We start from the raw sequence: 13,383 nt of genomic DNA, 5'->3' as shown, positions 1-13,383 counted from the left end.
GAACCTGAGTTCTCCAAGGCTGGGTTATCTAGATTGGTGAAACAGGTGGAAAGCATGGAACAGTGGAAAGTGCAGAGAGATCTGAGTTCAAGTGGCTCTGTCACTCACCGGCTATAAGAGCTTTGGCAACTCCGCACATCAGTTATACAACAGGGAGAGTACTTTCTAGCTGGCCTGACTCAAAAGGTCATGATGAAGATCAAACGAAGAGCTGTGAAAAGACACTGCCAATTACTGTGGAACACTTAGGACTCATCTTCTACCACTTTTTGATAAGGTTTATTTTCAAGATGCCAGGTTCACCTGTCTGGCCAATTAAGCATTACGAAAGTGACTTCTGAGTGATCAACCTCTTCTAGAGGCTCATGGAACTTTCTGAGTATGTCCCAAAGTGCTGGTTGTTAGAGATTTCCTCTGACACTTTCCTGCCCACGAGATTCACTGCTAGCTTTCCCATGATGCCCTGGGCAAGGGGATTCTTTCTTTTACTTTCATTACAAGCAGCTAATCCATCCATCAGACTGGCAGGACCTCCAAAGGGGCACTTCCTTTCATCTGTTTCTCAGAATGGATAGCCCATTCCCAAGGTCAATCAAACAATCTGTGTCTCTTCTATTTTTTTTTTAACCTGTCCGGAGAGAAAGTGTCCATGATACTCCCTTAATGAACTGTTACGGTGCTTAACAAACTTCACTGTTTGAAGGTCCTTTTTGAAGGACCTTTCCACTGTTTGAAGGTCCTCTGAAGATCAGTCCATTTCTCTTGATCCAGTTATTGAGAGTTTGAGAGGGGCTGGTATCAAACAGTCTCGCATAACTGTTTCAGAAATGGATCAGAAGCTATTATTTGCTGAGCTCTCGTACTACCCTTCATTGAATAGGTATGTAATGTTGGGCAAATCAATGTCTCTATACCTCATTTTCCCACCTGTTCAGCTTGTCCCTCTGAGCCATGGTTTCCTCCTCTGTAAAAGGTGAATGACAACATCTTCCCTGCCTAAAGGGGGTCACCAACGGCTGGATGACTTCCTGGGCATATCTATTATAGAACATTACATTGTAATTACTATTTATTTCTATATTCTCCCACTGGACAGTGAGCTCGAAGGAGGGAACCACATCTTTTTCGGCTCTCCTCTAGCATCTAGAGTGGTGTCTAGCACATAGCCAAGGAAACGGAGTAATTTTTAGCCAAGATTTTCTATGGCGAATTTTCCACATCCACCTACAATCCCAGGTCTCAGATGTACTTTTATTTTTTTCATTTTAACATCTTTATTGGGGTATAATTGCTTTACAATGGTATGTTAGTTTCAGCTTCACAACAAAATGAATCAGTTATATATATACATATGTTCCCAAATCTCTTTCCGCTTGCGTCTCCCTCCCTCCCACCCTCCCTATCCCACCCCTCCAGGCGGTCACAAAGCACCGAGCCGATATCCCTGTGCTATGCGGCTGCTTCCCACTAGCTATCTACCTTAAGTTTGGTAGTGTATATATGTCCATGCCTCTCAGATGTACTTTTTACCTCCTTCCATCCCTTCACACCAATGTCGGATGGGATGGATGGGTGTGTGGGGCTGGGGTCCAGGGCCCAGGGAAGCTGAGACTAAGCTTGTTTGGATGAGGTTCGCGACGGGCCGAGAACGTGGTCGGCCGTGGTCGCGCCCGAGGGGACATCGAGTAGGGGTGACAATGCAAACCCAGCCTCCTCTTCGGCCCCGTTTTCGTTCGCTCTTTTATACCAGCGTGTGGGATCGGGCTGAGCTCCCTGACGCTCTGCAGGAGTAACACGACGGCGGGCTGCACTGGGATTCTCCAAGAGCGCTCAGAGAACCTTTGGTGCCCGCCGCAGCTCCTCTCCACCCCCACCACAGAGCCCCGCAGACGACGGAGAAGTCCTGGCCGGGTCAGCCCAGGTGGGGGTGACGCACCTGGAAGAGGCGTCCGCAGCAGGCTGGGTAGAACCACTGCGGTGGGGGGAGAGGGGAGGCATCACGGATTATCGCAGGCAAAATCGTGGATCTGCACACACATAACCATCGAAAGCTCTCACGCACGGAGGGCAGAGTTTGCCTTGCCCCGTGGACGGCAGCCTTGGAGGACTGGGCAGAGTCTCCCAGGAGACAGTGCAGTGGTTGATTCTAAGTCAAGATGGTTGCAGCGCAGTTGGGGCGCTGGGCAAGAGAGGACTAGATCTGTGGGCGGGGCCCAGGGGCGGGGCGGGGCGGGGCCCAGGGGCGGGGCGGGGCCTTGCGAGGGGCGGGGCCAGGAGCTGGGCTGTCTCTGCTTGTCAAAAGGCAGCCGCCGATCCCCAGGCGCCGGGAGCGCGGAGCAGCGTGCCCACACGCAGTACCAGGTGCGGACCCGGGACCGGCGAGGAGAGGGGGCCCCAGTATCGGGATTAGGCGCGAGGTGGGGGCGTCGGGGGTACCGGGTCTGAGTGCCCGTGTGCAAGCACTAGAGTCTGGGCGAACTTGGCGACCGAGATCTGGGCTGTCGTGCCTTGAGGCTGGGGCACTAAGGGGACCCTGAGGTCTGAGAGAAAGATGAAGTTCGTGCCAGGCTGGAGAGGGGAGCAGCGACCTCCTCGGGGCTCAGGCAGCGGATCACAGAAACGGTCCTCCAGCAGGGTGCTCGGCACTTGGGTAACAAGAAACATTTGTTTCCTTCCTCTGTCGGGCCGCCTCGGCATGGACTGGAGGAATAAGAAAGGGAGGGATGGGCTCTGTAGGGTGCTGAGGTCTTCTGGGGATGGAGTGTGTATAGCCTTGCTATCTTATAGGACCCACGCATGGTTACCTGCGATGATGGAATTGGATCTTTTAAGTAGAGGTTTTTTTGTCCTTTCCTTTTCTTTTCTCGCTTTTTTTTTTTTTTTTAAGCCACCAATTATTTTAGACCTGGCTGATCCAGTGCACTGGACTTATTTTCTCAGGAAAGTCCATCCATAGATGTCCACAGGAATTCAGGGGCAAGCATCTAATCGAGTAGGGGACTCAAGGAGTAGTTTCTATTGGGGGAGTGAGGAGTCCCACATCTGTGGGTGGTGGGTGAAGAGGATTTCAGGGGAAGAATCTAGGAGGGAACATCCTATGGTCTCCGGGGAGCAGTTTGACATGGACCCCCTCCCCCCATGGACCACTGAGGCTGAGACCTAGGCTGCCTGGGCTGGGAGAGCCCTGGGTCTCTGAACCCAGGCCCTTCCCTCATCTTCTCCTCCTCTTCCTCCTTCTCCATGCGGTGAGTGAGTCAACCTCCTGTCTGGGCTCAGCAGCCAGAGGGGCCAGAGCCCAGGCAAGCAGTTGGGCAGGCATTTTCCGAGCATTGCAAAAGCTCTCCTGGGCAGAGTTCAGCTCTGCACCAGCTCCCTGCTGGAAGGCGGCTTCCTCATGGCCGGTGGTGGCCACTCCTGAAGGGGACACTCTGCACAGCAATGATTATGGGATGGCTATGGTATGACTCCAGAATGGGTTGACTGGGAAGGGATTGTGGCTTTGTGGTAAATCCACATCTCTTATTCTCCTGGGATCAGGAGGTGCATCCCAGCACGGCAGAATTTTCCAGCCCCTCATATGCCATTTCTGTCTAGTGATCTTGTTAGCTGCCTATGTGTGTTAGGGAGGTGGGCATGCACAAGGGATTGGGAAAGACTCTGGGATAAGGGAAGCCGTGGTGCTGGCAAAGGTTTTAAGTCGGGCTGGGAAGTGGGGGTGGTTTGCTGAGGTGGAAATGGATTACCTGGACACTGGAGTCTCAACTTTACGAACCAAGAGGGCTGTGTTTTGGGGGGATCTTCCTCATCCCATCCCTGTCCAAGTGCTGGAGGGGATGGTGAGTCCTTCTGGAATGGTGTCAGGATTGTACGCAGCCAGACCAGGAGGCTATTAAGACTGCAGATTTCTCTCTGGCTTTTGCTTTGGGTGTTTCAGATCCTTGAGCAGAAGTAGGGGCCACATTTGGCCCCCACTCAGTGGCCTCTCTGGACCCATTTGAAGACAACCCACAAGCAGGCTGGGGGGCTGACTCAAACTGCAAACAGCTGGGGAATTCACAGTCTGTGCTCTGGCTGGGTCCCATGACTTCAGTTTGGCTGTCCCTCATCAGCCATGACTTGGACCCTTTCCAGGGTAATGGATAAGAAAGGGGGGAAGAGAAAAAGGATGAGAAAAGAGGAGAGTGGGATAAGGAAGGCGGGAAAGAAGAGGGTTAGGGCTAGGGAGCTTTCCTCGCCACTCACAGCCAAGACCATCACACTCTATTCGTATAAATACTGTGGAAGGTCTGATGCTGTTTGAGGTGCCCTAGTTACTTGTGTTTATGGTTTCTCGGTCTTCTTTCCCTATTCGACCTCAGAACTGATCTCCTTTGGGCACCGAGTCCCAGAGGAAGCACCAGGAGGACCTCTTGGACCCACACCGTCCGCTCCCAGAACATATAGCCAGTGTTAAAGCCAATGTCTTTCACAGTTGGAGGAAGGCCTGGGGTCTAGTGGGCCAGACCAAGTGGTTATCCAAGACAGGAGAAGGACTTGCGGTTGTGCATTTCTTTACCCCACATCCTGAGGAGGCAGAGGTCATCCTGCCTGAGAGCCAGAGTTTCTCTGCAAGAAACTGGCCGGTGCTTACATCCAGCAGGTGGGCTCTAGTGGCCAGAGAGCCAGAGTCATGAGCACCTGGAGGTCTGAGCTAGGATGGCACTCCAGTGTGTTGCTGGACAGGATGAGCTATAGGAGCTCCAGCTCTCCATTTATTACTGTTTACGTCTGGTTTGGATGCAGGTAAAGAGAAGTAAGGAAATGACAAGATTTTCTTAAGAGCCTCTTGTGTGCCCAGCATGGTACTAGGCCCTCTGAGGGATAACAGGGAACAGAGCCCACCAGACCGGGCCTCTTCTTCCTAGACGGTCTGAGCTCAGGCTGGGCAGTGGCTGGCGGTATCTTCTTCCACTACAGTCCAGTTCTCAGGGGGTCCAGCTGGACAGGAGCCAGCCTGGCTGTAGCTCTGGACCACTAAGGTCTTGCTTCTAGTTACGCTTTTCTCCGGTTCCCCATTGTCTGTCTCCCGTCTCAGTGCCCTCTTGGATGTGCTAGAGAGAGTGACTGTATAATTTATTGCCCAAACTGGGAGACTTCTGAGAGTGAAAGGGGTGTGGTGAATAATTAAACCCAAGCTGTTCAGGACAAATTGGAACATTGAGGCATTCTAGCAAACCCCACCCCAGACCCAGCGGAGGTCACGGCGATGAGGGGAAGATGGGTGGGTGTGGGTTTAATGAGGAGAAGATGGGGGTGGTGCTTAATGATGAGGGGAAGATGGGGGTAGCCTGCTCTGTGGTGTCATCGCTAATTGCAGTCTCTCCCTGAGGGCAGCACTGCTCTTGGCCACCCTCTCTCTGGACTAGCCTGGTGTTCACTCCCTTCCCCTTGCCTGTGACTTCCCTTCACCCTTGACTTGTGAGTGGCCTCACCTTTGGTTCTCCTGCCCCACCCCTACCTCAGACAGGGACAGGAAGGCCTGCCAACTCTCCTTCAGGTGCCCCTGGGGAACTGGGATTTATACTAAAGCCAAGACTCAGCCTCACGCTTCCTCTTCTCTCTTCCCCCAAACCTTTAGTCTCTTCATTCTGTCCGTCCATCTTCCCAGACCTCCGGGGGCCCCACTGTCCCGCGGGAAACTCAGCCTTAAAGCGGGTAGACAACCAGGAAGGGTAGGGTAGTCAAACCTTGCCCATGTGGATAAAGGGCACAGGTCACTTGTAATCAGGTTCTGGGGAAATGCTAAGCAAAGTGGAGGTCAGGGCCGAGAGCAGCTGCATAGCAGGGGAGGGAGCCAGGTCCCCTGGACACTGGAGCTTGACTCTTGGCTTGTCTGACGACTGGGGAAATGGTCCAGGGGAGGGACAGACTCTTCTCAACCCCGACTAGAGGCGTTGGTGGCGGCGGGTGACTACAGCCTGCTGTGGAGACATGTGGAAGAGAAACTGCCTTCCCTCCTTGGTCCTTGCGGCCCAGATGCTCAGGGCGGGTTCCCTGGAGAGTCCCCAGAGGTTCAGCATGAGAGACGGGGCGCCGGTCATGGGGGTGGATGACTGTGTAGTGACTCTGTCCACTGTGGCAGGAAGGCAGTCGTTCTCATCACCGACAAATGAAAACGGCAGGTGAAGACCTCTTGGGAAGTCCCACCCTTTGAAGCAACTTATGGGGAGGGGAGAGGAGAGAGCTTCAGGGGTGGCAGGGGTGGCAGGCCGTAGGTAAATGGCAAAGGCAGAAGGAACAGCCGCTCGGGGAGTCTGAGTGTGTGTCATACCTTCGCAAACCTGCCCGACAGGTCCCGTGCCAAGGAATAGACCAAGCTGTCTATTCCACAGTCTTTGCCACACAAAGTCCCCCTTCTGCACAGGGCAGGGGCCTGGTCCTGAGCATGGTGTAGGCAGCTGCACCAGTGAGAAAGTGGAGTTTGGGCAGGACCCAGCAGCCGGTTCCTGGGAAGCTGCTGCCTCTCATTGGCCTTCTGATGACAGGTTGAAGCTTTGAGGTGTTATGCGAAGTGTGATATTCTAGGCCCTGGGAGGCACCCATGAGGCCCAAAGCTTAGCTGGTGACACATCCAGTGTGTGCCACCTGCTGGCACTGGAGTTGTAGCTCCAGGAACAGCTGCTTGCTGAGCACTCAGCCCAGTGGCACCAGGTGCTGGGCCCCAGACGCCGCGTGCACTGCCCCCCAGGGCTGTCACGGCTTGTGAGACAAGAACCACCACCATGTTCGTTTTACAAAACTGGGGAAACCGAGGATTGGGGAGGTAGAGCCATGTGCCAAGGTGACACAGCTGGTGAGAGGGAGCGTCAGGACTCATACTGGGTCTGCCTTAACCTCAGGGGACCCTGCCACCTCTGCCCTTACCAGGCGGCCGCAAGCATTCAGGGCCTGCCTCACACATAATAGGCCTGCAGAAATGTCCCTGAGCAGCAGGCTTAGATTATGTAGCAGTTTGAATGAATCGACCTGGGAGCAAGTTCAGTTTGTCCAAAGGTTACTCTGGGGACAGTGGCCTCTCAGAGGAGGCTCCCTCTGCCACACCCTCAGGCCTCGGTGCCTCTGGCAGTCTTGGGTACCTCACTTGGGTAAAAACAGCAGACAAGGGCTTCCCTGGTGGCGCAGTGGTTGAGAGTCTGTCTGCCGATGCAGGGGACACGGATTTGTGCCCCGGTCCGGGAAGATCCCACATGCCGCAGAGCGGCTGGGCCCATGAGCCATGGCCGCTGAGCCTGCGCGTCCGGAGCCTGTGCTCCGCAACGGGAGAGGCCACAACAGTGAGAGGCCCGCGTACCGCAAAAAAAAAAAAAAAAACCAGCAGACAAGAACCCGAGGGAGATAGCCCTGTGTGGAGAGATTGCAGGGATCAAAGAAGGCAAATAAGAAACTTTCAGTTTCAAACAGACCACTTTATTGATGACCTTCTATGTGCTAATTGCACCAAGGAAGAAAAGGGCATTGTCCCACTGTCCAACTGGGAGCTATTCTCACCTTGTTTACCTCTTCCTCTCCTGGCTACCCCTTAAGGGACACTCCCCAACCTACCCACCTGGAAAGAGAAACAGACTCCAGCCTCACCTGACGGCCTCTGCCAGGCACTGTGCTGATCACTTTCCTTGTCTCCTTTAATCTTCCCAGCTTTTCCTGGGAGTAAGTTACTAGAAGCCAGGAATGGCTAAACTCAAATTCAGTAAATTGATTTCTCTTTCTGTTATTTGTTAGCTGATGAGCTTGGAAAAGTCGTTTAGCTTCTCCAAGACTCTATTTCTTTAAACTGTGAAATACATCATACACACAAGAGTACACAATAGGCCTATGTATACATTAAAGAGCAGTGTAATATATCCTGACCCACCACCTAAGTTCGGAGTGGAACGTTTACAGAAACTTAAAAGCCCCCTTTCCTCTTCCCAGTTGCATCCCCTTCCTCACTCTCCACCACACTGTAACTAATATTATGAATTTTAGTTAATATTTCCTTGCTTTTCTTTGCAAGTTATCATCTCTGTATGCTTTACAAAACAGTGTATTGTTTAGTTTTACGTCTTTGGAGTCTACCTACACGTGTGTTATCTGCGATGCACTTTTTTCACTCAATAGCATGTTTCTGAGATTCATCCGCTTCGAAGCACACAGCTGTATTGAGTAGTTTTCAGGGCAGTGTCGAATTCCGTAAGAATACGCCACAATTTGTGCACCCTTCCTCTTGTTGATGAACATCTGGGCTGTTTCCGGTTTGGGGCTATCATGATAAGCTAATACTGCTAGGAAGACATTGTGCTTGTCTTCTGGTGCATGCATAAGCTTTTCTCTAGGGCACATACCTAGGAATGGAGTTGATGGGTCACACGGAATTCCCTGTTTGGCGTTACTCTACATGTCTTCCACTGTGACTGTACCAAAAACACTCCTTTAAGTAAACACTCCTTTAAGATAAAAGTTCCCATGTTCCCCATCCTTTTTAACACCTGGTATAGACTTCATTTCTAAAATGAAAAAGTTGTACTAGATGAGCTTCTTTTTTTTTTTTTTGCGGTACACGGGCCTCTCACTGTTGTGGCCTCTCCCGTTGCGGAGCACAGGCTCCGGACGCGCAGGCTCAGCGGCCATGGCTCACGGGCCCAGCCGCCCCGCGGCATGTGGGATCCTCCCGGACCGGGGCACGAACCCGTGTCCCCTGCATCGGCAGGTGGACTCTCAACCACTGCGCCACCAGGGAAGCCCTAGATGAGCTTCTAAAGTCTCTTTCGGCTATAATAAGTGTATCATTCTTAACCTCAGGACCTGGTTTCTGGCTTATGTGTGTGCCTGTCTGATGTGTGGTGCACAGGTGGCCCCGTAAATGCCACAGCCTGACTCTGAGGCCCTTTGCAGGGTCCCCAGGTGCAGCTGAAGCCCTTCCTCACCAGGCTTCCACCGACAGTGGGTGAGGGATCCTGTGGCTCTGCATCCTTCCCAACAATTGCTGTTCTGTTCAGTTCAACCGAGAGGCTGATGTCAGGGCTGAGAACATACCAGGTGCTCAATTAATACCCACTGAATTGCATTTTTGCCAAATGGATTGGGAGGGATGTATATTTTCCCTGAGCATTGATTTTAAGAACAAGACATGCAAGTATCAGAATCATGTATGTGCTAGTTAGTGAACACATGTATGTGTTAACACGTGTATGTGTTCACACACACACACATGTATGTGTTAGCTAGTGCTAACTAGAGCGCTGGGGCTGGGGACAGGGATGGGATTTATGTCTGTCTTGGGCTTCCTGATCATTTGAAGCTCCAGGTGAGGTGAACCGAGGTTAGTAGTCTCCACTGACCAATTGTTCAGAGTCTGGCCTTGAAATTTGACCCTCTGGCTTGTCTGGTTGGAGAGCAGGGGGCGTCTGGAAGATGGGGTGAAGAGAACAGAGGAGGTGCCGAATAGGCTGGGCAGAAGTAACTTCCCACCTCTGGCAGAAGTTCGGAAATTCAGAGCCTTTTGGAGCAAAGACCTCTGCCCCGAAGGCGTTTTCCAGCATCATCCTGGCCAGCCTGGAACCGTCCCATTCCCCCTCCACTGGCACCAACTGCGGCCACAGGAGGAGGTGAATGCCCACAGAGAATCCCCTTCCAAGAGTTGAACACTCTGCCCGGGAGTGGAGGGTACCGGTTTGAAAGGTGTTAGATATACTCAGTGTCCTGGAAGCCAGATAAGCAGCCAGCTGCCCACCCACCCAGCCACCCACGGGACAAAAGAATGTGGCTGGTTGGGCAGTCGCATGGGCCACCCCAGCCCACAATCCCGTAATTACCCATCGAGTCTGTGCCTGTCAGCTCCACGGGCAGGCGAGCGCCTCTGCCCTGGGCCTTATCTTGGTGACCAGGCCCATGCTAGGCTCAGCGGCAGGGCCTCACCTATCCTTCAGCCACTTCTACCCCCGACTCTGCCCCAGTGTCTCTCTCTGTACCAATCTTTGACCCTTTTGAAGCGCGCATATCATATAATAGCTGATAATCATAATAAACCAAAAGGTTACTATAACTTAATATGTTCCAGGCACCGGGTTAAATGTTTTTCGTGCATCTTCTCATATACGCCTCTCAATAATCCTGTGAGGGAGGTAATATTGTTATCCCCACTTTACAGAAGAGGAAACTGAGTTTGAACAAGTTAAGAGGCTAAATTTCTTGCCCAAAGCCATCGAGCTCCCAAGTCAGAACCAGAACTTAAATTCAGGTCTTTCTAAGACCCGACGTGGGGTCCTTCTTCGCCTGCCACTGCCTGTCCTGCCCTGCGTCCCGGTCCTTCAGCTCCCCAACCCCTTCCTGTCTGAAGAGGGCTGGAAAAAGAGGCAGCAGTTGGTGCCAGTGGAGGGGGAATGGGACGGTTCCAGGCTGGCCAGGATGATGCTGGAAAACACCTTCAGGGCAGAGTTCTTTGTTCCAAAAGTCTCTGAATTTCCGGACTTGTGCCAGAAGAGGGAAGTTACTTCTGCCCAGCCTATTTCGCAAGCTTGCCAACTTCTTGGGTGCCATGATGTTGAGAATTGGGGGATGGGCTGCCTCAGGTAAAATTCCATTATAATGAATGCCATCTAAGATCGGAATGACTTGGTTAAAATGGAATTATTTTAACCTGGGTGCAGTGGAAGAACTCAAATATGCAGCCTGAGAAACTAGAAATGACATGGAGTTGATTCGCCCTTGAGAGTCTCTTAGGGAGGCTCTGGGAGGGTTTGGAGCCTAGGAGAAGGGTCAGATGCACCCCAGTTCCTCCTTGAATGCCAGGCTCCCCGGTGGTTGGGCAGGACTTGGAGGGAGCAAGGCTGTGACTGTCCAGTTGTCCATTTCCCCCACTGTGCTGTGAGCCCCTGAGAACAGCTCTGAACCCCGTCTCTGAGGTGTCACCACTCCACACAATACCTAACTCATCATGGATATGCTCAGTAGATGTCTATTGGGTTGTTTTTTAGGTAGACCGGGTCCCCTAAGCTAGAAAAGAGAGTTGGAGGGCAATCGCTTCATGTGACTAAAACATCCTTAAAACTCTGGACTGCAGCTCAGATGAATTGAACCAACTGTGCATAATAAGAAGCGCTAACACTGAGCAGGTGCCACGCACCAGGCCCTGTGCTGAGCACTTTACATCCATTATATCTCATTTAATCCTCACAGATGAATGAGGTAGGTATTGTTATTTTTCTCATTTGACAGGCGAGGGAACGGAAGCGTAGAGAGCTCAGGTCATTGGTTCTGGTCACACCTCTGGCAGGGAGGGAAGGCAGGGTTGGCACCCTGGCAGGCTGCCTCCAGAGCCTCTTCTCTCAAGTGTCTCCCTCATCACAGAGCTCGGCTGAAGCTGGGGGCTTGTTCCGGGAACTAGGGCCAGGTAGGTAACAGTGAGTGCAAAACCCTGGTGGGATGGCACAGGCCTGGTCTAGAGGGACAGCCCCGCCTCAGGCCAGCAGGGTGGCCACTGGAACTGCAGCACAGTGTGGCCAGATTATACAATATTTTTAATAGGAAGCGGGACATCCAGGTTTTTTCCAAAAGTCAAATCTCTCTCTTTTTTGGAAACATTGACAGGCAATTCAGAAATGTATAATCACTGGTGGTGATGAGTAGGGGGGTGACAGACAGAACTCATTCATGGTCAGGTTTAGTCTGTAGGTCTCCTGTGTGTCCTCTGGTAGTTCCTTTCCTTTAAGAGATGACTGTTACCTGGAGAGGGACCAGGAAAGCCCTAGTGTATATAGAATTCCTTACTAAAGGCATGAATGATTCCTCTCCATGGGTACCCCTCCCATCGTGTGATAATACTTTACAATACAGAGTGTTTCTTTCTAGAGAGTTATAATGACTCTTTCAGTCTGATGATAAAAAATAAATCCTCCCCTTTCCTCCTTATCTTTCTCTCTCCCTCCCTCCTTCCTTCCTTCCTCCTTCCTCCTCTACTGTGTCTTCCCAGTCAGATATTACCCTATAGATATTAGAAGGAAGGTTCGATGTAGAAAAATCAAAAGGAAACTAACAGTGAAAGAAAGGGTCTCTAGCCCCCCCCCCCCCCCCCCAAAAAAAGTGACATTTTTGGATTGGGCTCGGTAGGCAATGAATGACGCTTATCAGGCCGGGTCTGAAACCCTCACGGCACTGTGGGCTCTCCCGGGCTGTGAGGACCTCATGCTGTCAGAGATGGCATCACGCTCCATGTTGTACTTCAAAATGTTTTTTCACAGCTTTCCCCTTTACGCCTGAGAACAGGCCTCCCTCTCCCTCTTAAATACCTGGGAAAATAATTGTAAACTAATAACTAACATTGGTATGCAGTATAACAATTTTATAACACACTTTTTTTTTTATCTCAGCTGATACAACATTCCTGTGTGATAGGCAGATGGGTATAGAATCCCCTTTTGGGGGCTTGGTAAAGTAGCAGTGTTTAATTCTTTTCCTTCCATTCCATAAGGGAGCCATAGCCAGGGAGGAGTGAAACCTGGTGTGCGGGGAGCCCCTGGCTCCCGCAGGCCTTCCCATACCTGCCGCCCTCACCCTTCACCTGGCATCCACAGGTGGGAGGGTAGGGGGGAGAGCTGGTAGTCCGGAGCCCCTGCCTGAGGTCTCCACCTCCCTGAAATTCCCGCTCCAGGGTGAGTGTGGTGTGGGGCACGGGGAAGGCCCTAAACCAAAAGGTGGCCCGTGGCCAGCCTCCTCTCCACGCCCACCCCGACTGCCTGTCACCCTGAGCTATTATTCCCCAAGCTGGGCAGAAAATAGCTCACTCAAGAGAATTATTTTTGTCTCTGTTAAACGTCAATCCTGGATTACTGAAAAGCCTGGCTGCAGAAGTGTGTTTCAGGACAGGAGGAGTACTGGGAAAAGTGGTGAGTCGGGGAGCAAAGGGGAGGCGGTGGGTGGAAGGGTACCACCTCTTCCCCCAGGGGCTGCGATGGCCACAAGCTCTGGCCTTCTTCCCTAGAAAGCTGCTCATCAGGCTGCCCGACCAGCGGCCACTCCAGCTGACAGTGTGCAGCCTGCCCAGCCAGCTGGAGTGCAGTTCACTCACACCTCCTTTGATTGAGTGCAGGCCCTGAGCTGGTCCATCAGATTCCTTCTCCAGGGATGTTTGCCTCTGCCGGAAGGAGTGTTGAGTGAAGGGAGTGGAAATTCTGTTACCTGGTGTGGAGGTCCAGGTGGGCAGCTGGGGGCTGCAGACAGCCAAGGAGGGAAAGAAGTTGTTGCTCTAGAGTATAGACCTCCTCCTCCTCTTAAATACCTGGGAAAATAATGGTAAACTAATAACTAACATTGGTACGGAGTATAGCAATTTTATAACACGCTTTTTTTTTTTTTTTTTTTTTTTTTTTT

General features: G+C 51.9%; 1 protein-coding gene across 4 annotated transcripts in view; it reads left to right on the top strand.

The window, feature by feature from the left end:
• Nucleotides 1–2,284: 2,284 nt before the first annotated feature.
• The window catches only part of VDR (vitamin D receptor), a 59,151-nt gene continuing 48,052 nt past the window's right edge, over nucleotides 2,285–13,383 (top strand). For 2 of the 4 annotated variants that reach the window (XM_027106060.1, XM_027106058.1), the window contains exon 1: nucleotides 2,771–3,458. The gene's annotated coding sequence lies outside the window, so the exon portion shown is untranslated. Of the gene's footprint in view, nucleotides 2,362–2,770; nucleotides 3,459–13,383 lie in introns of those variants that run through there. The other 2 variants (XM_027106057.1, XM_027106059.1) reach the window with 2 other exon arrangements.

Source organism: Aethalodelphis obliquidens, unplaced genomic scaffold (genome assembly GCF_003676395.1).
Source record: "Aethalodelphis obliquidens isolate GAN/ISIS:26980383/991018 unplaced genomic scaffold, ASM367639v1 scaffold8, whole genome shotgun sequence".
Taxonomy (NCBI): Eukaryota; Metazoa; Chordata; class Mammalia; order Artiodactyla; family Delphinidae; genus Aethalodelphis; species Aethalodelphis obliquidens.
Note: the sequence above shows the minus strand (reverse complement) of the source record. Positions and strands in the feature narration are given on the sequence as shown.